The sequence below is a fragment of the Protopterus annectens genome, chromosome 1.part1 (genome assembly GCF_019279795.1).
Source record: "Protopterus annectens isolate FY-2018-M chromosome 1.part1, PAN1.0, whole genome shotgun sequence".
In the NCBI taxonomy this organism is placed as follows: domain Eukaryota; kingdom Metazoa; phylum Chordata; order Ceratodontiformes; family Protopteridae; genus Protopterus; species Protopterus annectens.
In genome coordinates this window covers 1,130,627,318-1,130,652,295 of record NC_056726.1, presented here as the reverse complement: position 1 = coordinate 1,130,652,295, position 24,978 = coordinate 1,130,627,318, and the positions used below count along the sequence as shown (strand labels likewise).

The 24,978-nt window shown below is 39.7% G+C and overlaps 1 pseudogene; it reads right to left on the bottom strand.

The window, feature by feature from the left end:
* The window catches only part of LOC122815695, a 126,658-nt pseudogene extending 103,348 nt beyond the window's left edge, over positions 1-23,310 (bottom strand).
* Between the last annotated feature and the right edge of the window lie 1,668 nt (positions 23,311-24,978).

Below are 24,978 nucleotides of genomic sequence, written 5' to 3'. Positions count from 1 at the left end.
ACATCTATTTAACAAAAATCTTGAACAGTAAAAGAGATACTGAAAGCTAAACGTATATTGGTTAAAAAAGTATACCAGGATATATGGCAGCATATACGAACACATACAAAGGCAAGGTATGTAACAGCTATGTATTTACTGGAATGTAGTAAATGTTAATGAAGAGTACTCTATATAGTTTGAATCATCCATATGTGGCAGCAGTACGTATCGATAAACAGATGCCCTGAATAACCACTGGCATGGGGTAATGAGTGTGTTGCTGTGTGCAGTGGGATGTGACGGTGACATATGTAGTTCAGCATTAAATGTCAAACATTTGACCCATGTTATCTGTGTTTTGTACAGTAGTGTGTACAATGACTGTTTGGGGTAGTAGCCCATACGGTTATGCAAACATGGATGTGACAGAGTAACAAATGCATGATAGTCATATTAATGTGTAGCTTAGCATTGGCAACAGCTGTACCAGGCTAGTATGCTAATTCAGCATTAGCAGCTATGTATACACCCTCTAATATTACTGCGTGCTCACATGTGACACCTGTTCATGTTGCAGCAAGGCCCAACAGGTCGGCCGTGAGGTACATGTACTTACAACAGTGTGGTCCTTGTGTGTGTATGGTGCACACATACGGAGAGATCTGTCCGATATATTATCATCTGTACATGTGCATTGAGCAAGGAACATACTGCAACTGTTTGTGAAAGGTGGATATATATATATATATATATATATATATATATATATGTATATATATAGATATATATATATATATATATATTGTTGAAGGTTGTTATGTGCATTTATCTATGTAGGTTGTAGTGTGTGGCAGACCAGACAGCATACTGTGCTGGTATATGACATGTGGTGGTTAAACGCTGTGGGTATGGTTCATCAGGTTTGCAGTGTTGCACCTTCAACGCATTCTGCACAACACTGTGCAATGTTATGACATAACTGTATATGTCACAACCTTCCCATACTTGATATACCCACCATGACAGGTGGACTGTATATGTGCCTATATGTATATCTATATGTACAGCAATGGATGTTCATATGTATGTATGTATATATATATATATATATATATATATATATATATATATATATATATATATAGAGAGAGAGAGAGACATGGTCATAATTACTGCAACAGATGCCTGGTGACAAAGCCATGGACTCAAGCTCAATGTTGACACTGTATTGGCATCCCTCCTTGCAAAGACTCAGTACCCATGAACTACCACATGGGTGGTAGTCTACTCAACACTGATGGTGTGATAAGAGACCATGGGACACAGGTGGACAGTAGTCTCCCCTTTGATAGTCACCGTGCCACACTAGTCATGTAATCCGTCTACGTGGCACACGTCATCACAAAAGGTGTGCCATCCAGGGAAAAATAGGTCAGTTTTCCCCTCTACTCCACACACATAAAACCTGGTATAGAGTACAATGCCCCATGTGGTATGTACCTCACAAGACATCTACAGCAAGTGGAAAGAACACAGACATACCTCACAAAGAGTGATACCGGCGTCAAACAGATGCCCTATGCAGACCGTCACACAAACCCACAACTAGACTGTGTCGCATACTGCCTACCTAGAGGTGACCTCTGACTGACATACTAAGCTATGTCATACCCAGATCTGTTGAACATGCTTCACGTAAGCAGATCACAATCTGTACGAGCTACATGGTTTGACCACAATAAACAGCACATGCTGGAGGGATAGATTCCTATCTCAGAGACATCCCATACTCTGGAACTAACCAACTACCCATAGCAAACAAAACTCCTAATTAGCAGTCATCATAAATAATCATGGAGATTGTATGGGAGATAGTGAATACACCCAGGCAATCACCTCAGTGTCTCTGCTTGACTGAGCCACATGTAATTTAAATACCTGTGTGTGAGAGGCCAGGATAGCATATGGCTAGATTTCTATAGGCCCAAGGGCCAATAGCCTCTTACCTACCTCTGAAGAGATACACACCCACATGTACATGTTGCAATAATCGATATGTGAGGTTGACTGAGTGTGATGGTGAATGTGTTGGTGAATGTGTCAGAGTTCGGTATATGTGTGATAGCTTAGTGGGAAACTGTCTCAGTCATGGTATTATGTGTCCTAGCTGTGATCCCAGCAAAAAATGTGTATGCAATTGTTAGGCAGAAAAAGCAGTATGCCATACGGTCTGACGTAGTCCCTTGTTGTCGACTGGGGTGTCCCATCGTGGGCTAAAGCAGTACATGTATGCATATTGGGTGTTACTGCTGGTGAATCCAACTCCTGTATGAACTGTAGTACTACCTGAAGCTGTATGCCTAAACAGCACAGTATGGTGTACGTGCACATTTATTGGAACCACTGTTATGTGTGTTCCCTGTAGTCCTCACAGATTACATACCTCAGGCATAAGACCTGGTAACTACTGACACACAGTACTGTAAGACACACAGGTAAAGGTCACCTGGGTTGCCATACCTTTGTGTCTGTTATGTATGTCTGCTGTGTGTGTGGGTATGCCTGTACCATGGCCTCAGTCATATGTGTGTTACAGGTTGTAACTGCATATCTAGCAACATGAATAGTCTAGTACAGCAGTATGCCACCTATATTAATGACTGTGCACATATGTTAGGCAGGGGTCCGCCATCAACTACTAGAGTGGTATACTGGTAATAGTGTCAGTGGACTTTACATTTATTGCAATGTATTACATATTTCATGATGCATTAGCATGAAATATACCTCCTGTGGCTAGGTGGCGCATTGTGTCACATACAGTGTGCCATGTACTGTTGTATAGTCTTGCATACTATTATTACTTTGTTGCTGTGCAAAACATGGTTTGATATACATAGAGTGTGCCAGGCACTGTCAGGTATCTGTGTGTTGAGAACTTATATGTGGTATTGAAAGTGTGTATCTTCTGACAGCCAATAGGTTGCTATATATGGCAGTTTATTTATATCTGTACTTTAGAATGTTACGTGTGCCACATGACTTGCTCACACATATTGTTTAATTGTCTTCCAGGGTAATGTCCCACCATCGCAACCTGGCATATAGCACGGCTGAGGAGGAAGCCATCACAGCGAGCCTGGTGTAGCACTATGCACTGCTGTTCTCCAGAACCAGCCAGAACCAGCATGAGCGGGCTGAGCTGTGGCAAGAACCTGTCCATAAGGTAATTAAATAGGCATGCATAACCGGACATATGAGCAGGTACGCCATCACTGCAGTGATTTAATTAGACATGTCCGGCAGCATGCGTCTGATATCCGCAGACAACAGCTTGCCACAGGTGGGGGGGGGTAGCCATCCACCTCCCCTCACCAGAGTGGAGGAGCTGCTCCTGAGCCAAGTGATTCCTGGCCAACCACAACCACAACAATTAACATGTATCATCATGGAGGCCGGAGCCACCCAGCAAGTTGACATGGAGCGTGCAAGCAACATGGCATAGCTGTAGAATACTGTTACCTCTATTGGCAGAGCATGCTTATGTGAGATGTGTACTGTGTAGTTAGACAATGTGGTGCCTAGTGTTGTGCAATACTAATAATTAGGAATATAATCTGTAGGCATGTGACTGTCCACCGTTGTACTACTGTAAGATTGCAAACACACAGTAGTAATGCCACAGTTGTTGCCACTGACAAAGTGTCTGATATCCTTGTATGTCCCTCTGGTGTGACAGCAAGGCACCAGAGCCATGCTGGTGAGTGTGTTATACCTTTCATATTGCTAATTAAATGTGCATGTCATAGGTGAAGTGTAGGCTATGCACATGTAACACACCTATGCATAATGCATACTGTGCATGTTTGCTGTGAGACTATGCACATCCTAGTAACATGGGTAGCTGCCTAAAACACATACAATACACAGAGCATCCCACACAATTGTGGCAAGACTGTAGTGGACATCGGATAGGCAGATACACATGCACACAACATACACACCTTTGTCATACGCAGTACAGGTTAATGTGCTACACATGGCTTATTCAGACACCCGCTGTAAGGTCACACTACAGTATCCCAAACCTCATTCACACAGCACACAATATACCTGAGGGGTAGATGCCTCACATGTGGCTGTGCAACACTCTTCAACACATAACACATTCATGTTAGGCAATGCCCCCTATTGGGCACCTCACAAACCCATGTAACAACTGGCTGTGAAATGGTGAATGTAGCCATGGTACTGCAGTTCAGGTACAGCATGCTATGTGCCGGTCTGGCACACATTAGCAGCCTTGAGTGACCACATGATGCTGCATGATGATGGCTCATGGTACCGCACCCCATCCAGTTACAGTGGCCACAGTAATACATATATCATGAATTGCTATGCACCTCAATGCTGTGTGTGTGCAGACATATGCACCTATATGCAATATGCATAGCAATCCCCATTTGTAGAAAGTGACACACATATGTCTTGTAATGCTATGGGGTGTATAGGTCACATGACACACATTGTGTATGTGTGATGTTTCATGTTGCAGTTGTGTGGTAGCATGCCATGTCATGGCTGGCACTGGCATCTCCACAATATGTCCTACACTCACCATAACCACTGTACAATGGCTATGCTGAGCAATGGTATTCCATCAGGAATACATGCATCACTCATCCTGTGTGTATACATAGCATGCATGTGCTACACCTGTGTCTGCAATCCTCTGCTAAAGACACAGATGCTCTAATCAGAAATGGATATCTATGTGACACACTGATATACATACAGACATGGTATGCATACCTGAGACTGATGGTGTACAAGACATTGCAGGGCTTTTAATACCTGCACAGAAATGTTGTGTCCATTTACACATTGCATTCCAGGGTGAAGCCATTCACTGAACAAAACACACATGCATCAAGGCCATGTATACTGTTATTAGCAATGGCTGTCTACACTCACACGGCATGCTGCTGAGCAACACACGTCCTGCATGCTGTCACGTTTGATATAAATGTTTGGCTTGTGATACTGTACCCCAACATCACACACTATTGATTATGTTTGGGATTGCTCGTGGTGTGTGTGTGTGTGTGTGTGTGTGTGTGTGTGTGTGTGTGTGTGTGTGTGTGTGTGTGTGTGTGTGTGTGTGTGTGTGTGTGTGTGTGTGTGTGTGTGTTTGTATGTCTGTACTAGTAAGGAGTGTATTTGTGTGCATGTGTTCATGTGTACATGTGTGTATGTGTGCATGTGTGCATGTGTGCTGACATCATGTACAGGTCGTAAAGTGTGTTTCCTGTCTCCCTCTCACAGGTGCTGATACTGGGCTGGTTCAATGCAGCAGGGAAACTGGTGTCACTGAGCATGATAGTGACAATGATGATAGGTGTGTTGAGGCACAGGCATGTTTGCCAGGGTCTATCGTTGGGCCACCAATCGACACTACACAAGTGTCCACCCCATCCATGCACACAGTCATACTGCCAATACATCCGTCACCAATGCCCTTAGCAGAGGGACAGCATACAGCCGGTATTGGCCAGGACAGTGTGGTATCCATGGCACATGCATCCCGACACAGCAGCCATACCCAGACGTCTGGAAGGGTACCACATAGGCAGATGTCCAGGGGTTCTCGTCAGAGCACTTCTGCCCATCATGCCACTGGCAGATGTTCCACAGGTCTGAGTACCTCACGCATGTTCCAGGCTGTCATGGAGGCACAGGCACATATGGAACGGTACACCACACAGGGACTGAAAGCAGAGAGGGCACATAACACCGCCGTAATAGACAGTATCCATGACCAAGCTGGTGCCATCCGCAATAACACTGGGGTCACTGATAGATGTTGGGGAGAGACACTAGTTGTCCTCCGCAATGTCATGTCCATGTGTCAGGGCAGTGCAGGACAGATGAGTCATCGACGTGGACATATGCCAGCAACATCAGCAGCTGGCAGTCACTGCGGATGTCCTTCAAGCAACAGCCACTCCCGTAGTGCCAGTACCAGCCCCAGCAATGTTGGGAGTGGGCTGTCCATAGAACATCCTAGAAGACCACGTGCACGTGGCTCTGGACAGTCCCAGCAGGGACCTGGGTCCAGTGTACATCCATCTACTTCAGGGGATAGTACCCAGTCTGGCTTGGTACCTGATAGTGTCAGTAGCACCCCTGCCAGGCACAGGTACCGTATCCGTGGCTAGAGACCGTGATCTATAAAGCCTCTCAGGTACAGTCTGTGGCTGTCCCACAAGTGCCCATATGTGGCAGCCACATGGTGGACCTGTGTGCATGCAGACACACACACACACACATAATCCAGACACCTAGGGCTAACACATACACACACACATTACATCAACATTGGACCATGCCATTATTCTTGCCCCTCACACACACACACACACACACACACACATACATGTTGATTGGATGGCTCACTGTAGGTCTCTGGCAGACCAACAACACACCCTGTGCATATGATGAAACCTGTGCCACCTCCTGTCATTTGTAACATCGATGCAGGAACAGGCTACCATGGTGCTGATGCACAGGGTGTCTTTATAACAGTATAGCAATGTTAGCATGTTGTCAGCAATAGAGTATAATAATATGCTTGAAGGTGAAGCTGAGCAAACATGATGCATTAAAGCTATGATTGTCATCGTAGTGGTGTTTACACTGTGTTAGTTCCAATTGTATATTGTCCGTCCACGTGCCACTTGGCTGATGTGTGCAGTATTGGCAGCATGTGTCAGAGAGTGGACAGTATGTGTGGGATGTGTGTAGCACATATCTGCAGGTGTACAGTTGTGGAAATGGTGGAGGTGCACTGTCTGCATGTACATGCATAGTGGACACATGGGCAAGGTGACATGCTCTGTATTACACAGTAACACTCCATCATTGGTGGCCAGTATGCATTGTACTACACACATTTTGGAACCTGACTACACATGTGTGTATGACATGGTTTGACACTGTGCTGTGGGTGATACTGTTACTATCTGTCATTGTTTCGCATTCTGGTAGTATACATGACTGCAACAGCCTGACCATATCTGATCATTTGCTGATGTCCTGATGAATGACACACAGATGTAGGACACACAGCAACATTTGGATCCTTCAGGTACTATACTATGCCAGTAACCAGTGGTATTCAGCTGCACCCATTACTGAGACCACTCCTGTTTGGCATATGGCTCTCTTAGGTACAAGCAATCACAGTAGGGATATGTCTGTCCATGTGTGCTAATGCATACTGTGGCCTATACTGCATTCTCCAGGTGACACACACATCCTCCATAAGGGTATCATACAGACAGATACATGTTGTCAAACCCATGCTGTAAAGCTATAGGCAAAACTAAGTGTAGTCATCCACCTTTACGGAACATAGTATCCCCACAGTACCACATAGGTAGTAGCCACCAACATCATGAACAGGTACCAATGTGTACATGCAACCTAGTGTTATGTCATCTCTCCTTTGATAATCACATTCCCTAAGGTAATTTGGAATCCCTTGGTGGATCACATAAGCAAGCAGGGGTCTGCATGCATGTCCACAAAGGTTGTAGTACACCTATAATGCATAGTCATCATTGACAGACTCTGCTGCGTTTGAACAGGTCTGACATATACCTCGGCCATAAACCCTCACATACACAATTCAATAGAAACCGTAATGACTGTGTGTGACACGGATGACCTAGGCCAGGCATCACTGCAGTGGCTGGCCTTGTCACAAGCATGCAGACGTGACCTAAGGTCTGTGAAGCAGCAGCACAGTTTGGCAAAGATGCCAACTGTGTACTTGGATAAAGCAGGGTTCCCACACATGCAATACTTGAGGTGACAATTTATTATTGTCATAAGTCTCCCAAATAAATTGCCATAAGTCTCCCAAATACAGCCAGTAAATAAAGATTTAATCAGATTAGTAACTATGTTAGAACTTGATTACTCATTACGATTATTTCAACTGACTGAAAAATCAGAGACATTTTATTTATTTCATGTTTTATTTTATACATTGGTTAAGTAGATATGTCCACTGGACATACTTCATCTTTTTCAATGACAACCCAGCAGCACTATCTGGTTAAATGACTTGTTCAAAGTCACAAAATTGGCAAATGCAGGTTTAAGAAGTCAATCACGGAACCACTGATATAGGAAGCATCTTGTTAACAATTTATACTTATGTTATAAATGCATTATAAATTTATTGTATAAATGTTTGCTAGAATACATTAAGTCTATGTTAATATATATATATATATATATATATATATATATATATATATATATATATTTATGTATGGGTCTACTTTTAAATTTCGAAATTCCAAAACCTCGAACCTCTAAATCCCGAAATTTTGGAATCTCGAAATTAAAAAATAAAAAAAAGACCTAAAAGAAGAAAACCTCAGAAATCATGTTTTGCAGGGGGAAAGCCCCACCTGCACCCCCACACCCCCTGCTACTTAAATATACCAACTACGAGAGCACACTACAGTGAAGAGAAGGGTAAAGTTCCTATTCCACACTATATGGCAATCTCCATTGATAAATTTTGAGATTCAAAACTTCAAACTTCTGAATGTCAGGATTTAGAGGTTTGAGATTTTGGGATTTATATATATATATATATATATATATATATATATATATATATATATAAAATATATACACACACATATACATGTACACACACACACACACACACACACACACACACACACACACACACACACACACACACACACACACACATATGTGTGTGTGTGTGTGTGTGTGTGTGTGTGTGTGTATATATATATATGTATATATATATATATATATATATATATATATATATATATATATATATATGTATATATAAATGGCATCCCATAATTCATGGAAATCATCTAATAAAAGTCATTCTAAAATAAGAAAACACTGTACCATTTAAATTTTATTTCTTCATATTGGTAGTTTGCCATTCTTATCATTAGTTCTTATATATTTTTATTTAACAGAATTGATACACACTCATATATTTATCTATAAATGACAAACATAAGATAACATTTCAAAAGTCTTCTTTAACATGGTCTAGGGATACTAATCCTCACCTCCCAGTACTTGTCCTGGATCTAGATTTAATGCTACAATCTGACTTTACTTAAATTAATTCCCGACAATTTTCTTTTGCCCCTAAAGTTTGCACTGATATAATAACAATAATCATTCATTTAAACCAATGATCCCATATCACACACTGTTTTAGTTTAGGGACCTGCAAGTAAATCTCAGATTCCTTAGAGTATTCTTGAGGGAAATTAATAGCCATGCAGGATGGTCAACCCACCTGATCCCAATTCTGTCATACTAAAGAAAGAACCTATTAGAACTGCAGTGGTGGTGCTGCAGTAGCGTTGTCGCCTAACAGTAAGACGTTGTCCTGTTCGATTCTCAGTTAAAGCGTCTTCTGTGTGGAGACATGCATGAATGGGCGTACCTTCATTGAAGGTTGTGCATCAGAGCTGGCAATTTGGCATGTAAAAATTTACTGCCAATCATTAGCGGACCGGAGTTCCGCTGTGGCGACCCCTAACCGGGAAAAGCCAAAAGACACAACAACTAATACAAAAAATGATGTCAGTAGCATTTGTACAAGACCTCTTCTCTTACATCAGCATCCCTTTCACCTCAGATTCTCTCCATTAGGAGCTTAATGCCTCTGCTGAATATATATTTGACTATGTTAATGATTTCTAAATCAAAATAGTTACAATAGCATAAATCAATAAATAGCTCAAAATGTTCCTAACAATGGAATGGCAGATTCTGTACAATATCTATGCAATAATTACAAAGACATGCATCTGGAGCATTTCTCCCTGGCCCTCCACTGAAAATTTGCTTGTTCCAAGTTGGACTTTCCTGGTAAATAAATGTTAATAAAAATACATTTTCACCACATCACTGATTAGCAGCATGTTTCCTGATTTCTGGAGAGTAGCCAAATTTATTTTAATTTGTAAATTGTCCTCTAACATAATGCCAAACCCCTTTTGATATATAGTTTTACAGGGCTGGCCTTCGGTCAACTGGTGCACTAGGTGAAAAGGCTCTCCAGTCACCCCCCCCCACACACACACACACGCACACACACGCACACACACGCACACACATGCACACACGCACACACGCACACACACGCACACACACACACACACACACACACACACACACACACACACACACACACACACACACACACACACACACACACACACACACATACCACCCGGCACCCCCATCATGATCTACCTACATCTTCCAGATTATTTTTTTCTTCTTTATTTGTCATAGTTTGTCTTACTCTTCCATTTTTCATGTATTCATTCAGCACATTTTAACTATGCAGGACTGCTGTAATAAACCTTGTATGAAACCACTGCATTTAGCTGAGGTTCTAGATGTTATGAGGTGCATTTTGCTTTTTTTAACAACTTTTTCTTCCAGTGATGGCCTGAACAAAAATCATGATTAAGGGAAGATATTCAGTCCTGCTCATCAACTTTGTTTTTTTTCTCTGAATCCTTTTAACACACCTAACTGACCAAGACTACACTGTAATAATTGCAATAAGCCAGGGGTTCTTGATACTCTGAGGTGTATTTTACAGTTTTTTTAAACAATCTTTTTGCCCACTGGTGGCCTGAGAAAAATCATGATTAAGGGAAGAAATTCATTCTTTTCTTCAACCATGGTTTCACAGAATCATGTTAATGCACCCTAACTGACCAAAACAACACTGCAATAACTAAATTCAGCTGGAAGTCTAGTGACCTCTAGACAACCAGAAGGCATGGAGTTGTAACTTGAGGACAGTTTTAGTGTTTTTTTCTAAGCTTTTTCTTCAATAAAGTCATCAAAAATCATCCATAATGTAAGAATTTCAGTTGTACTCTTTTATTTAAGGAGGACATTAGTTGTATCCAAGTATTAATCCTCAAAAGTTAACCATATAGCAATGTACAATAAACATAGAAGACAAATGCATGTGGTGATACATACATCATATCTCAAAATAGTACTTTTCTCTCTACACTCCTTAAGAAAGGTAGTCAGTTTCTATGTATTCCTGTCCAGTATTACAACTGGATGAAGATTAAGGGACAAATGGTTAACATCATACATTTGAAGTTGCTGCTGGTATGTGTGTGTGTGTGTGTGTGTGTGTGTGTGTGTGTGTGTGTGTGTGTGTGCGCGTATATATATATATATATATATATATATATATATATATATATATATATATATATATATATATATATATATATATATATATCTACAGACACACTCCATGCCTTCTCACCCCTTCCCACAAAACACAGCCACCTACTGTGAACCCCTGTAATGTCAGACTTCTGCAAAACTGAAAAACAAATAAAACATATTTGCTGTCAGCCTTAAATAAATGGAATGCTTCTTTACCGTCCCACAAAAGGCAGGCAAGTGTATATGCATTGAATGTTTGATTATGAGGAAAATGAAAAACAAAACAATAATTACAGTAATGTTTCCAACGCGTTACTTTTAGACATTGTACTGCTCCTGTAAAAATGTAGTTGACCCTGCCTGTACCCTCTTAAGTTTGTGAAGAAAGTTAAAAAAATAAAGTGATAAAGGAATATCATACAAATCCTAGCAAAGAAAACATTAAACAAAACAAATATGAGTCAGGAAAACAGAGACAACATTTAATGACAGATTATATAAACTAATAACCACTTTCAATTTGATAGAATCTGATAAAGTTGAAGAAATTATGAGATCATTCCCCACTCCTCACACAAGCTACAGTGGCCTTCTATGTACACCTCTGAGTAGAGCTGGTTTTAGACTAGGTGAGGCTCAGGGCAGATGCCACTTCTAAACCTGTGTCAAAATGCACTTAAAAAAACCTTGGTGTGGGGGACCACAAACCCCCCAGAAACTGTGAGGGTCTGGATGCTCTGTAATGCATTTTATGTCTTTTTGTTTTAGAAGGCAACCTAACTGAGCAAATCAGAAAATGGCCATTTAGTTATATCCATAAAACCCCCACCCCCAACAAACTGTCAATCCAAGTTAATTACTCCATCAGTAAAACACTCCTAAGAATCAAACCAATAGTAAGGGATCTGGGAGCCTATGTAGACAGCAATCTGGCTATTGACTAATATGCAGCTATGACAGTAAGAAAATCACTCTATGTCACCCAACTTATAGGTAAGGGTATACCATCCAGGTCTAAGGAAATTATAGTATCATGAGTTTCACACTTCATACCTTTCAGAAAATGGATGCTAAAACAAATCTTGCTATTCATGCAACTTTCCAAATTTATAAAAGCAATAATTAAAATCCCTGTTTTTGGCCCTTTCTCCCCCATTATTTTAGGCTTAGTCCAGATTCCTTATCATAGGATCATAGAATCATAGCAGGTTACTAGTCTATTAGCCCTAAGGCCTGAACAAGCCTAGCCATGTTATACTCTTGTTCCCTTATGGACCAATATATTAAGTCTATATTTATGTGTGAATCTAAGATCAGTACCAGCTGCCCCTGTCTAAGAGGAACATAGGTGAAACTCCCCAGTGTAAGTTCCCATCCAATTGTTCAGGTTACACATAAATAGTGTCATTGAGGGGCTCTGATTTACTTGAACTGGGAGTTTGTTCTAGAGAAGTGGCCACCACTGGGAGACATATATGTATAGCCAGCATGTCCTGTTAATATCGCAGGCTAGGTTAAGGTCCCTAGAGTGATTGAATCTTGTCCCATTGGATTTGCAAATGTGCAGCAGCTTCATCAAGGCAGGGTCTGAGACTGCCCCTTAGGCCAGACACAAGTCGCCTCTAAGCAGTCTATGCGATACTGAGTAAAATGATAATGCCTTCAGTCTGTTTGTATAGGTCATGTGTTGTAGGCCATGAATTTTCTTGGTGAGAAACTTCTGAGGTCTCTCCAGTTGCTGCACATGTCTGGTGAGGTACGTGATGCCCTACCACTGGTCTAGTAATCAAGGAGCCTCATTCTTCACCACTGGTAACAGTGGGGGACATACATTGGCAGGATGACAGATACACACACAGTATTTCCAGATGCAGCTCTCTGCATCGTGTAATTTGCCTTAAGAGCTCACAGAGATCACAGTCAGACTAGGGCTGGTTTCTCCCTCTTTCTCCAGATCCCCAGTAAGACTCCCTACTGGCACAGCTATAGAGTTGAGATCGCAGCTGAGTGGCTAAGCCAAGACCTCCAACACACTCTCTGCCCAACCAGTTATTCGTGTCTCTGCCCAAGTAGCTGATACACACACTCTTAAGAGATTTGTTTTACACACACACACACACACACACACACACACACACACACACACACACACACACACACACACACACACACACACACACACTTCAGAAAGGCTAGCACAGGTTTAGTAGCTATGTCCCCTTCTGCCCAGACTGTAATGCAGGGTTTGGTTCTGGGTCCTCTCCTGTTCAGCATCTACTTCTCTGATGTGCAGGCCAACACAGAAGGTCTTTGTCTAACAAAGTTTGCAGATGACTGCAAACTGGGAGCCATAATAGAATCACCTAATGATCTAGACATTCTACCAAAGGGCCTCACAGAGACAATTGCTTGGTGTCAAAGTCATGGCCTCAAGCTCAATGCTAAGACGTGCATTGTCATCCTCTTTGCGAAAAACTGTGTAAACCCATTTTGTAGTATGTTAACATCTTTGGGGGATTTGATAATTATACCCATGGTACATACATGGTAAGACATAGGTCATCTACTTTGGCCTGATTTCTGAAAAATAGATACCAAACAGTAGGGGGGCTAATACGGACTTTTGTAGAACACCACTGTTAGCAGGTCTTCTAGCAGACATGTGCTACCAGGTTGAGAGATATGCAGCCCCAAAGGTTTCTCACCAGGAGAACTGAGGGCATGAATGCTCTGCCCTAAAGTGATTGCCTAAATGCTGTGTCTCTATATTCAGTCTCCTACAGGCTGCTGAATGGGGATCTTTGCCTGGCTTACAAGGTTTCTTTAGACCAAGCCCTGATGGATCTGTTGCACATATATAAAACAAACAGTAGCAGAAATACTAGATCCACTAGAAACACTTTGCCCGTGACAAAAGCAGAACATGCTGGAGAGACAGATACATGTCCCAAAGGGTCCTTATACTATGGAATAGTCTCCCCATCCATGTAAAATAGAGTTTATCCATGATTGCATTCAAAGGAAACCTTGACAATTGAATGGGAAATCATAAATTTACTCCCACCATTCTGGCCTCCATGTCCCATACAGGCAGAGACCATCAATAAGAGAAGTGTTATCTTAGCATCCCCTCTACATATCCCTAGTTATCTTATAAATGCCCGTGGAACTCAGGACTCAAATGGCTTGGTGTGAGTGATTAGGTATTTAAGGAACTATAGAATTCTACAACCTCATGTGTGGACGTGATCACATTCACAGTTAAACAGATAATTCCATCTAGGCCACCGGTCAAAAACTGCAGTATCTGGGGGTGTGGCTTACCCAGGGGCAAGAGGGCAGCACTGTTCTCTCTTAGTGGCCGCTGACTGGTTATCATACCTCTCAACCTCTTAGTGCAAGAAATGTGGACAAAGCCATAAACAAAAGTGGGACAAGGACCCAGAATAGGCACAATTTTTAAATATTGCTCTTATAAACTTAGAACATTGATAGAATAACAGGTTTTGCATTAGCATTAATTTTCTGAAGGGCATGAAGTCTGAAACTCAAATGTATGTCATTGTTTTCTAACTCTAATTGTAATGATTTGTCACTGCTTTGCCAGAAAACCACAAATTCATGAGAAATGGACCAAAAATATGAGGCAAAAATCTGGACATTCTGTGAAAATCTGTACAGCTGAGAGGTATGATGGTTTCATTTTACAACTGTGTTCCTTTAGTAGGTGAGTCAGTTAGCACGTCATCACAAAGATACTGAATCATGCTACAAAATTGATTAAGACATTTAAAATGCAAATCCTGAGGAGAAAATGTTTGAGTAGCTTTCCCAGTCAGACAGAATCTCAGCACTGAAGGGAAGTTTAGAAACTCTTTAGGAGAAAATAGATAATGTTGCTAAATCAGTGGCATATAAAGAGGTAAAAACTGATTAATCAAAAAAAAAAGCTTAGAAAAGCTGCAACAGAAATAGATAATTTAGAAAGTTTTTCTAGATAAAATAATGTAAGCATTAATAGCATACAAAAACAATCTTAATGAGGAGTCAGGATCTTTTGTTGTTTTTTGTGATGAAAAAGATTTTAAAACTACCAGAAGGACTTAAGCCACAGTGGTGCAGCAGTAGTGTTGTCACCTCACAGCAAGAGGTTATCCCATTCGATTCTTGGCTGGAGTGCCTTCTGTGTGGAGTCTGCATGTCCTCCCCACAGCTGAGTGGTGTTTGAAAGACATGCGTGAAATGGCGTGCCTTCGTTGAAGGTCGGGCGTCGAACTGGCACCTTGGCACCATAAAAATCTACTGCCAATCATTAGCAGACCAGAGTTCTGCTGTGGAGACCCCTAACCGGGAAAAGCTGAAAGAAGAAGAAACTGTCTGACAATAGGTAGAATCCACAGAGTAAATTAGACGTGTCAAGATGCAGGCAGACCTAGGCATGTACTTATGTTACCTGCGTCTTTTGAAAGAAAAGAATGTTTAGTTGCACAGAGTAGAAAGCTTAAAGCAATAGAATTTAAACATTTCAAGATTAAGTTTGTAGTGGATATCTCACCAGCCATTATTCAGAAAACAAAAGACTGATCCCACTCACAGCATTCATTTCACCAAGCAGTATTTGTTACATTGCTTTTGTTTCCATCAGTTTTAGTAGTTAAGAACTAAGATTCTTCCTGGCAGGAAAGGGACACAACAGCTGCAATGACCTTCATAACAGGGAAAACATAAACCGGGCACTACTCCACAGGAATTCTGGAGCATATACTGGGAATTAAAGAGATGTAGTGGGGGGGGGACCAGTAAAATGCAGGAAGAAAGGGAACCTGACCAAAAACTCAATAACAATGACAGAGAGTGCAAAATACAAGAGACACGAGTTATGAAACAGCACAGGGTAGCCAGACAGGTAATACTGTCAAACAAAAAGCTTCCTATGCTGAAGTAACCGAAGGAAGTCAAAAACAGACACTCCAGAGGCCATCTATGAGAGATACAAGACATTTATTCTATGGGATATGCACAGGGTAAGGATAGGCAAAGAAACTTAAGCTACAGGAAAAAAATGTAAGTGACTGGTATTCAATAGACGAATACTGTTGTGTCAAAGGAAGGGCTCAAAAATAATACCATAACAGAACTCCACTTAAATGAAGTGAAGGCACAGGAAGGCACAAGAAAGCATTAATCACAGCTTTGCCACACATTGAGTTGCTGGACAAGAGTTTTGATAGGTACATTAGACCATGCTTATAAAATGCATGGGCAAGCTTGAGAGCACTACATATAACACTCTCTGATGTATATGGACAGGCTAACTATGATGCTGTATTTCTGATGGTCAGAATGATCCACTAAGCACATTTTTTTAAACTATATCAGTCTTTAATGCATGCTTAAAGGTCTTGTAAGGTTCTCATGATGTTCATGGATTTAAAAATTGTTTAATGCATATTTTTCTGTTCATATGCCTCTGTTTTGCACAAAAGTTCATATATATTGTAGGAAAATACCTAGAAGCATATATTCTATGGAAAAGATTAACAGTGCTATGTTTCTTTGTGCTTTGCAGAGGAATGTTTAAGTAGCTTACCCATAAGGTAAGGTGATAGTTCAGTGATTTTTTTTCTACATTATAAGAGATGAAGTACTTGCATCTGTTTTCTTATAATGACAGAAGTGATGATTTTTATATTCATTTATTTACTATTTTATTTACTGACATTTGTTTACTGGGAAAACCCAACTGGGTTTTCAGCAGAGGCCAAGGGAGAAGAGCTCCAAGGTATCATTTAATGCAATCAGTATTTGCAACTAATTTTCTAATGAAGTTTCACATATCACTGAATATAGGGGGCATTTTTCCTCTATTAAGAGGAATCATGATTATTAAATAGTGCACCAGAAAGAAAAGAAAGTACTTAATTTACAAAAAACTATGCTAAAAAGTCAGAAATGCTTGGTAGTTAAAGCAGAAAAACTTCCCACAATGATATGCAGATCTCAAACTATGTGGAGAAAGAGAGAGGTGGCACTGCCATTTGTTCAAATTAATAATTTATAATTATCAGTAGTGCTGCCATTTGGGTTATATGGAAATATACCGTTCAGGGTTACAACATTATTCTGCGCAATATATATGTGCCAAAAAAAAAATCTCAAAAATTCTTTCAGGACGTCTTTCAGTAATGGAATAAATTTTCACTTTCATATTATCTTCAATTAATGGGGGGGGGTACTTTATTTTGACCTTGGATGATAATCTTGATAGGCTTCTTGGCATGAAGGGAAACCATACAAAAGATGAGATGCAATTTACAGGATTGTTTGATGACAGTGGCAGCAGGAACAACTCACCATCTCTATAAATGACTCAAATAAGCCAGCAGACTAGAGTATTTTCTTTGTCTAAGGATGATTATCCTACAGGTTCAAAATACAGAAGTTATGGACAGATACATTTGTGACCATGGTATTGTAAAACTCATTCAATCTAAGAGCGGTTACTAGGTCAAAGAAAATTCGGTACTGATGACATTATAAACAGAGATCAGAGAATGTAAAATGTAAACTGTCAGGGATTATAAAACAAACAGTGGAAGATAACGTTACAGAGAAAGATTCAATAGTTAAAATTTGGTTGGATTCCATTAAAGCTGCCACCAGAGCACAACTGAAAGCATAAAAGTGAAAGAATGTGAAAACTAGGAGATTGGTAAAAGAGAAAGTGGAGAACTAGCATTGCTGAAAAAATTCCTTGTCCCAGCTCAAGCAAACACAGACAGGATAGTTCTTGAAATTGGTAAGGCCAAGTGTGGTTTATAGCAACTTACTGACTTATAAAGGTAAGCTGAGATTTTAGCAAAAAAGTTAGTTATCGGAGGCATACTTTAATTTTGGGAGAATGGAGTATAACAATGAGGCTTGAATCCATTAGGAATGCTTTCAAACTGTATTACTTAATAATTTATACAGAAGACATGAATGAGAGACCAGTAAAAATGTTTAAGAGAGACAGAATGTAAAAAATAATTGTTTAGCTTGGAGCAACAATCTATTTATATAAAGATATTGATGACCTTGAATTTGGTTCAACAATAAAGATAAGACAACAGATCCAGATAGACAACCTAACGAGTATTACAAGTGAGGTATAATAAAAGACTGGAAAAAAACTTACTTGAAATCTGCAAGGATTTCATTAATTCCTGGAAAATGCAGACACTACACATATGACCATTTATGGACCGATATCCTTGCTAAACAGTGATGTTAAAATTTTGACTAAGATTATTGCCTCAAGATTAGATAGGATACTACCATGTCACCAACAAAAGACAAGGAGACTTCATATGGAGGCAGCAGTCTTATCAATAATTGATTGATATATATAGTTTTCTGTAAATATTTCAGGATTAAAAGCTCGCTCGGTCTCTGTCACAGCTTGCTGTGAGGGAAAGGTTAGTTTCTTTTGCTTTCTTGTATTTTGTATTACTTTACTTCCTGCTTCTATTTTCTTTAATGTGATTTGTTTTCTTTACACCATATTGTACTTGTATTTTGCTTTTAATTGCATACTAAAACTAGGCTAGAGAGCACAGCTGTGTCTTTTGTGAGTCACACAAAAATGTTTACTCACCCTCCCACCCAGGCACTGCTGTGTTCTTAAACACCAGTATCTTTCTAGTTGCCTGCCCCTTATGTTAATTTGACCACAATATCTTTGCCCCTCCCCTTTCATTACTCATGAGTAAGTACAACATTATCATTTTGTGAAATCACTTCCCTTCAACTATTTAAATTTATTGGTCATCCCAGTGTATCACAGGACCAGAATGCAAAGTGCCTACCCCCTTTCAATCTATCTTGCTCTTTTAAAATTAGTGGCTCTCCACTTAGACAGCTAAAACTTAAGCTGCCCTCTCTTTCATATCTAACTTATTAGTGCACACTGCAGTGCATAGGATATCAACCCATTTTCCATCTTACCTTTAAAATCTGCAACATCTATTGCAAAAGCACCAATTACTGGATAGCCCACATTTTGCCTCTCAGTAGCCATCTTGGGATTAATGCTTCTGTTTTCTCCTGGTGAGAGAAGGAGCACAGGGACATTATTTCCTGGAGACTGCTGATCACCAGTAAGTCTTATAACTGCTTCACAGGTGACCGATTGGAATTGTGCTTATATTCTGCTCCTGGTGAGAGAAGGAGCAAAACACATTGATTCCTGATGGTTTCTGGTTGGGTAGTGAGTGTCTGTGTCTGACATTCCTTATTGGTCTAGTTGCTATTTCAGGTATCTGTCAGGAAAAGGATACAACAAGCCTACAGATGCTTGCATCATCTAGGACAAGACTATGGATCAAACAGGCTGTGGCTTGCTTCCCATCTTGGGATTGATGCTAATGTTTTGCTTCTGGTGAGAGAAGAAGCAAAGGAGCATTGTATCATAGCAGAGTGAAGCTGTGGTGAGACCAGCACTAATAGTAGTCAGACAGTAGTCATTCATGCAATTCCTCTCTTTTCATCATTCTTGACAAGTTAATTCTTTGTTTTCAGTAAATACTGCTCTAATTTGTTTTTAACTTCAGAATATTTGCCCAAATACTTCATCCTTAAATTTTCAGGGTCTACTTATTAGTTTCCCCTCAAGTGTTTGGCAGTGCCATGTATAGACACAAACACCTTGAGTGACATTTTTCCTGTAAAAGCACAATTAAGATTTCACCAATACTTAGTTACAGAAAGGACAACTAGTTTGCATTGGCAATCACTGTCTCCAGATTTGCAAACCAGATACTCCTGACATTGCTTTTTATTCTCACTCAAACTGCATAATTAATAAAAGAGGGGTAATGCAGCAGTCAGAGACTTAGGGTCACACATTGTCAGTAATTTAGCCTTTGACCATCACGTGTCTACAGTAGTGAGGAAATTCCTCAGGGTGTAAGTAAAATGTCCTCTGCAGACCACCTCAATGTACTTAAGCCATGCCTGTGATATAAATAGGACCTACTGGGAGAGAAGTATATCTATCTCGAAAACTCATCATCTTCTGGAATAGGCTCCCCATGAAGTAGAGAGTAGAGTTCCTCCTAAAGCCAATTCAAGTGTAACTTGGGATATTTCAGAAAAAGGAAAACATCCCCTCATTTGGCACCTACACAGGCACAGGCACCCTATAAATCATTCATCCCCAGGCTCCTGTTTGTAAATGTTTAATCTCCCAAGCCCCTGCTTATATTTATCAAGGGACTGGAGAACTTGTCAAATTTGGAATGGCTTCTCTCTATAAAGGACATTAGCCCTATAAATATATGAATATAAATCTGGTATATTATTATTTATTTATGATTTTTTTTTCTTTGTTTGCATTTTTTTTGGTATTTCCAAAACCTTTGTCTCAGTCAGCTGATATTTTTTATTTCAGGTATTAGAACAATGAGGATTTGGACCTGGAATTATACCCTGGGTGAAGCCTTTATAAAGACACCATAATGCGAAGTACTGGTGGACAGGAGTGTGTTACAACAAAAGAGTATAAGGAGGGGAACTAACAGGGGTGCATGTTATCCCCTGATTTTTCAGGGTCTACATTATGACGTTGAACAAGAAAAAGAGAGAACACTCTTTTATCGAACACTAAAAGTCGAAAGCACTGAATGCCAAGCACACGGAACAGTGATTTTTTTTTCACAGGGAAAAAAAACATCGCTGGACCATTTTTGGGACTTTGCCATTTCCTCCACTGTAGTGTGATCTTGGAGTTGGTATATTTAAGTGGGGGGTTGGCAACCCCCCCACACTTTATTTTGTGTTTGTTTTTTTATTTTGTTTGTTTGTTTGTTTTTTGTTTTTTTTTTTCTTTTTGCAGAGCAGTGATTTTTTTTTCCTGGGGAAAAAAATCGCTGTTCCGTATGTTTGACATTTATTGCTTTCAGTTTTTAGTGTTCGATAAAAGATTGTTCGTTCTTTTTATTATTTGACATTGTGATATAGACCCAATGTTTCATGCTATTAAAACAAAAAAGCAAAAGTTATGTCAGGAGTTTATATTGGGAGCTTTTGTTTTATATATTTGCAGATGATTGAGTGACTAGGAGAGGACATTGATGGGCTTACTTCCAAAATGTTAATTATCTTTGCAGAATTTTCCAGATTGCAAGGAATAAAATGCCATCTAAGGAAAACAACTGAAGTTAGAGTAGGAAATGGTCAAGGCAAAGAAAATTGTGGGGCAACTGAAGAGGTGGAAGTAACCAAATACTTAGATTTAAAAGTAGCCAATACTTACTAAGAGACAATTATTTTGAACATCAACAGTCTTAATGGCAGAGTAATCACAACCCCAGGGTCAAAACACTGATGGGAAGAATTCACAAATATATTAAGCTTCAGTCTCCTCCATGTTTCTTCTTCTCATTTGCCATATACTTTTGTCATACAAATAGCTAGGACTTTGGAAAATTCAGCCATTTAAATACTCTTACATAAACAAGACAAAGGTAACAGAAATACTAACAAAAGAATGCTTGTTCTGAAGGAACTAGGAGACTGAGTTTTACTACATATACCAACTCAAGTATGGGTCATAATGTAGGACACTACATAGGAACTATAGTTCATAGATTAGTACTAGGCTAACTGCCAATGTTAAGCCTAGCCAATTATCCTGTGTGAAATTCAAACCCTGTACCTTGTGTTTGTAATGTAAACACCTTAACCATTAGGTCACCCTCCCAACCTCAAAGGATGCGTGGGAATGTATTCAGCCAGAAAGAGCATCTCACTCCCTCTTTTGGACAGACTATCTGGATGACTAGGAATCAGGACTCATAGAATATGGTTCATTTGGATCAGGTTGGAGGGGTAACTACTATCTGATACTGGATACAAATTATTAAGAGTATCCAGGATGGGGTAGAAAAAATGTGAAGAAGCAGAGCTGGAGAGTTCGTATCAAATTGTGCAGAACCAAGGTGGAGACTAAAGTCATACTAGACTGTCTTTTTAAACCCCTTAATTTCATGAAGTAACAGAAAATTATCAAATACCAGAGAACCAATGACTAGCACACAGGAAATATTGCACCATTCAGTTTGATTTCTATAAAATGAACCAAGATTGAAGCACACAATTTGCATCTTACAAGAGGGACAGTATCAGGAAGGGAAGAGGTAGTCATATATACAAGGAATTAATGGGGCCGAAGGGGAAGTCTGCTATACATCACATGCAGTATATTTTGGGAAAGATATGATGCTTTTTCCGTAATATATACTCAAAGGCAACAAATATGGGACTAAGCATGCACACACTAAGAGAATGGCCATTTATTTGGGATCTACATATCTGTATCCTCGGTTTTCAAGATTAAATCACCATGTCAATACTACCATCTGTGTGTGAGGCTTCATACCATCTAGCAGAGAGGCTATGTGCATGAGTGCAGGATTAGGATATTTGGTTAAAACAGCTGCTCAGCCATTGCTGCGGCTGCAGGTTGAAATAACATGATCTCGCTGCAGGTCCCTACCGTGGCTGTGAAAAGTAGCAGATCAGTACTCACATTGGTCTGGCCACATGCATTATTAATGAGCATCAGGTTTCATCAGGTATGCTCTGTAAACAGAGTTCACTTGGCCACATTTGTGAAACTGATGTTACTGAATCCCTGAAAATGTTCTAATGTTTTTTTTTTTTTTCTCATTACATTAATTACATCATTCTTGTGCTATTTTATATTTCTTATTACTTTTTACTAGTAATTCATCAAGCAAAATTCTCCACATAAATGTTATCACCTCATAAAACATCTCATTACGTTCTTCTATTTTTATATCATTCTTTGTAGCTTCCTTTAATTCTTTCCATGGATACACAAAACAATATTTCCATGACTATATTACACCATTCTTTTATATTTCCATCAATGTCATTCAGTTTTAACTTCCCTAGCTGAGTTTTATTTTCATATTCCTTCCCTTCCATCTATTCCTGCTTTCTTACTTTCTTCCCTTCCTTAATTTCCATTCGTTTCATATGTCACCCATAGCCTTTTCCTATTTATTTATTTTATTTATTGGCCTTTGTTTACAGGGAAGGTCTGACTGGACTGTGTCCCTTTTCAGCAGAGGTCCAAGAAGAAAAGCTTCATTGCACAGACATATTACACAGATACACCATTTACAATCAGACTTAGAGCTACATTGATAACTAACAGTTATACAGATTGTATGAGAATGCATTTACTTTTTATTTAAGTTAATAATTCAGTGAGGTATGAAGCATACGATTTCAGCAGTATAGATAGAATATCAGATTTTGTTTTAAACATTGTTATTGAACAAAATTGTTAAACGTATGGAACATAAGCAGTTAAGGGAAAGAGGGGGAGCAGCACCAAGGAAAGGCAGGTGGAGAAGGACGAAGGGGAGATGTAGGAGAGGGTAAAACAGTGATACTAGTAAAATTAAACTTCACGCAGCAGGGAAGTTAGACAAAATTACTGTAGCTATGCTGCTACTGATTTAACCAGATGTATTACAGGTGCAGTGCCATTTATCCATCAGGGGTTGCTTCAGCTGGTATTTAAGGGCTTTCGGGTTGCTGAGTGTTCTTAGATAGAGTGGGATGGTATTCCAGCAGTTAGCAATGCAGTGTGAGTATCTTGCACTATTGTTTGGTTTGTTTATGGAGAGTAAGGATTTGTCAGGGATGTGCAGGGGTCCCTTAGGAGTGTAGGGCTGAATAACGGGATTAAGGAATGGGAATTGTTTACAGTTGTGCAGTAGTCTGAAGGTTGTAACTAATTATGAGTACAGCAGGGAATAATTTATTTTGAGCCAGTTTAAGTATTTTAGAGAAAGGCAGTGGTAAGGATCTACAATGCTGGTTGGTTGGTTGCAAATTTATCCACTCTGTTATAATATTGTTCTTATCTGGTGCTGACAATGAAGAGCTGACATTATTAAGGGAGAGACATATAGCAGGGTGGGGAACAGAAACAATATAGCTATGTTGTGTCTAGCTGTGTCATTGAGGTAAAGTTTAGATCTATAGAGGCAGCTTAGGTTTTGGTGGTTCATTTTTCATGGCTTGCTAAAATGAAGGTCAAATTTCAAGTGGTTGTATATAGTCATACCTAGAAGTTTGGTATTGTATACCAGCTCTGTGCTGCTCTTATTAAATGGCAGAATGTTAAAGTTATTTTTTTTTTTTGGTGGGGGAAGAGAGTATAGTATCATAGTAAGGGGGAGAGATCTAAGACATTTTTAGAGTGCAGCTACCCTGCCTTGCCTTTTTGTTAGCTGTGTCTTGTCTTATTATATTATAACTTGGTGGAAGGGTTTCTGTATATTTGGTATTTGGCTTTAGCCAAGTTTCCTTGGCAATGAAGAGATCAGATAAGTAATGAGATATACACGCATGGCCTGTAAGTTTATTGTAGATACTTCTTAGGTTACTGTGTAATATTTTAAGTCCTGGGTGGTTGAATAGGTTTCCTAATCTTGTTCGGAGTGACTAGGAATTGGTCTGTTGGAGTTTGAGGTTATATGCATGAGTGCAGTATTAGGATGTTTGTCTCCTCTAAGTATCATTGTCTACTTTTTATAGTGGATATTAAAGACACCCTTGTATATAAACTTGTGCTTAAAGAAACAGTTCAATAGTGATAGTTCATATGCTTCATGCTTATCT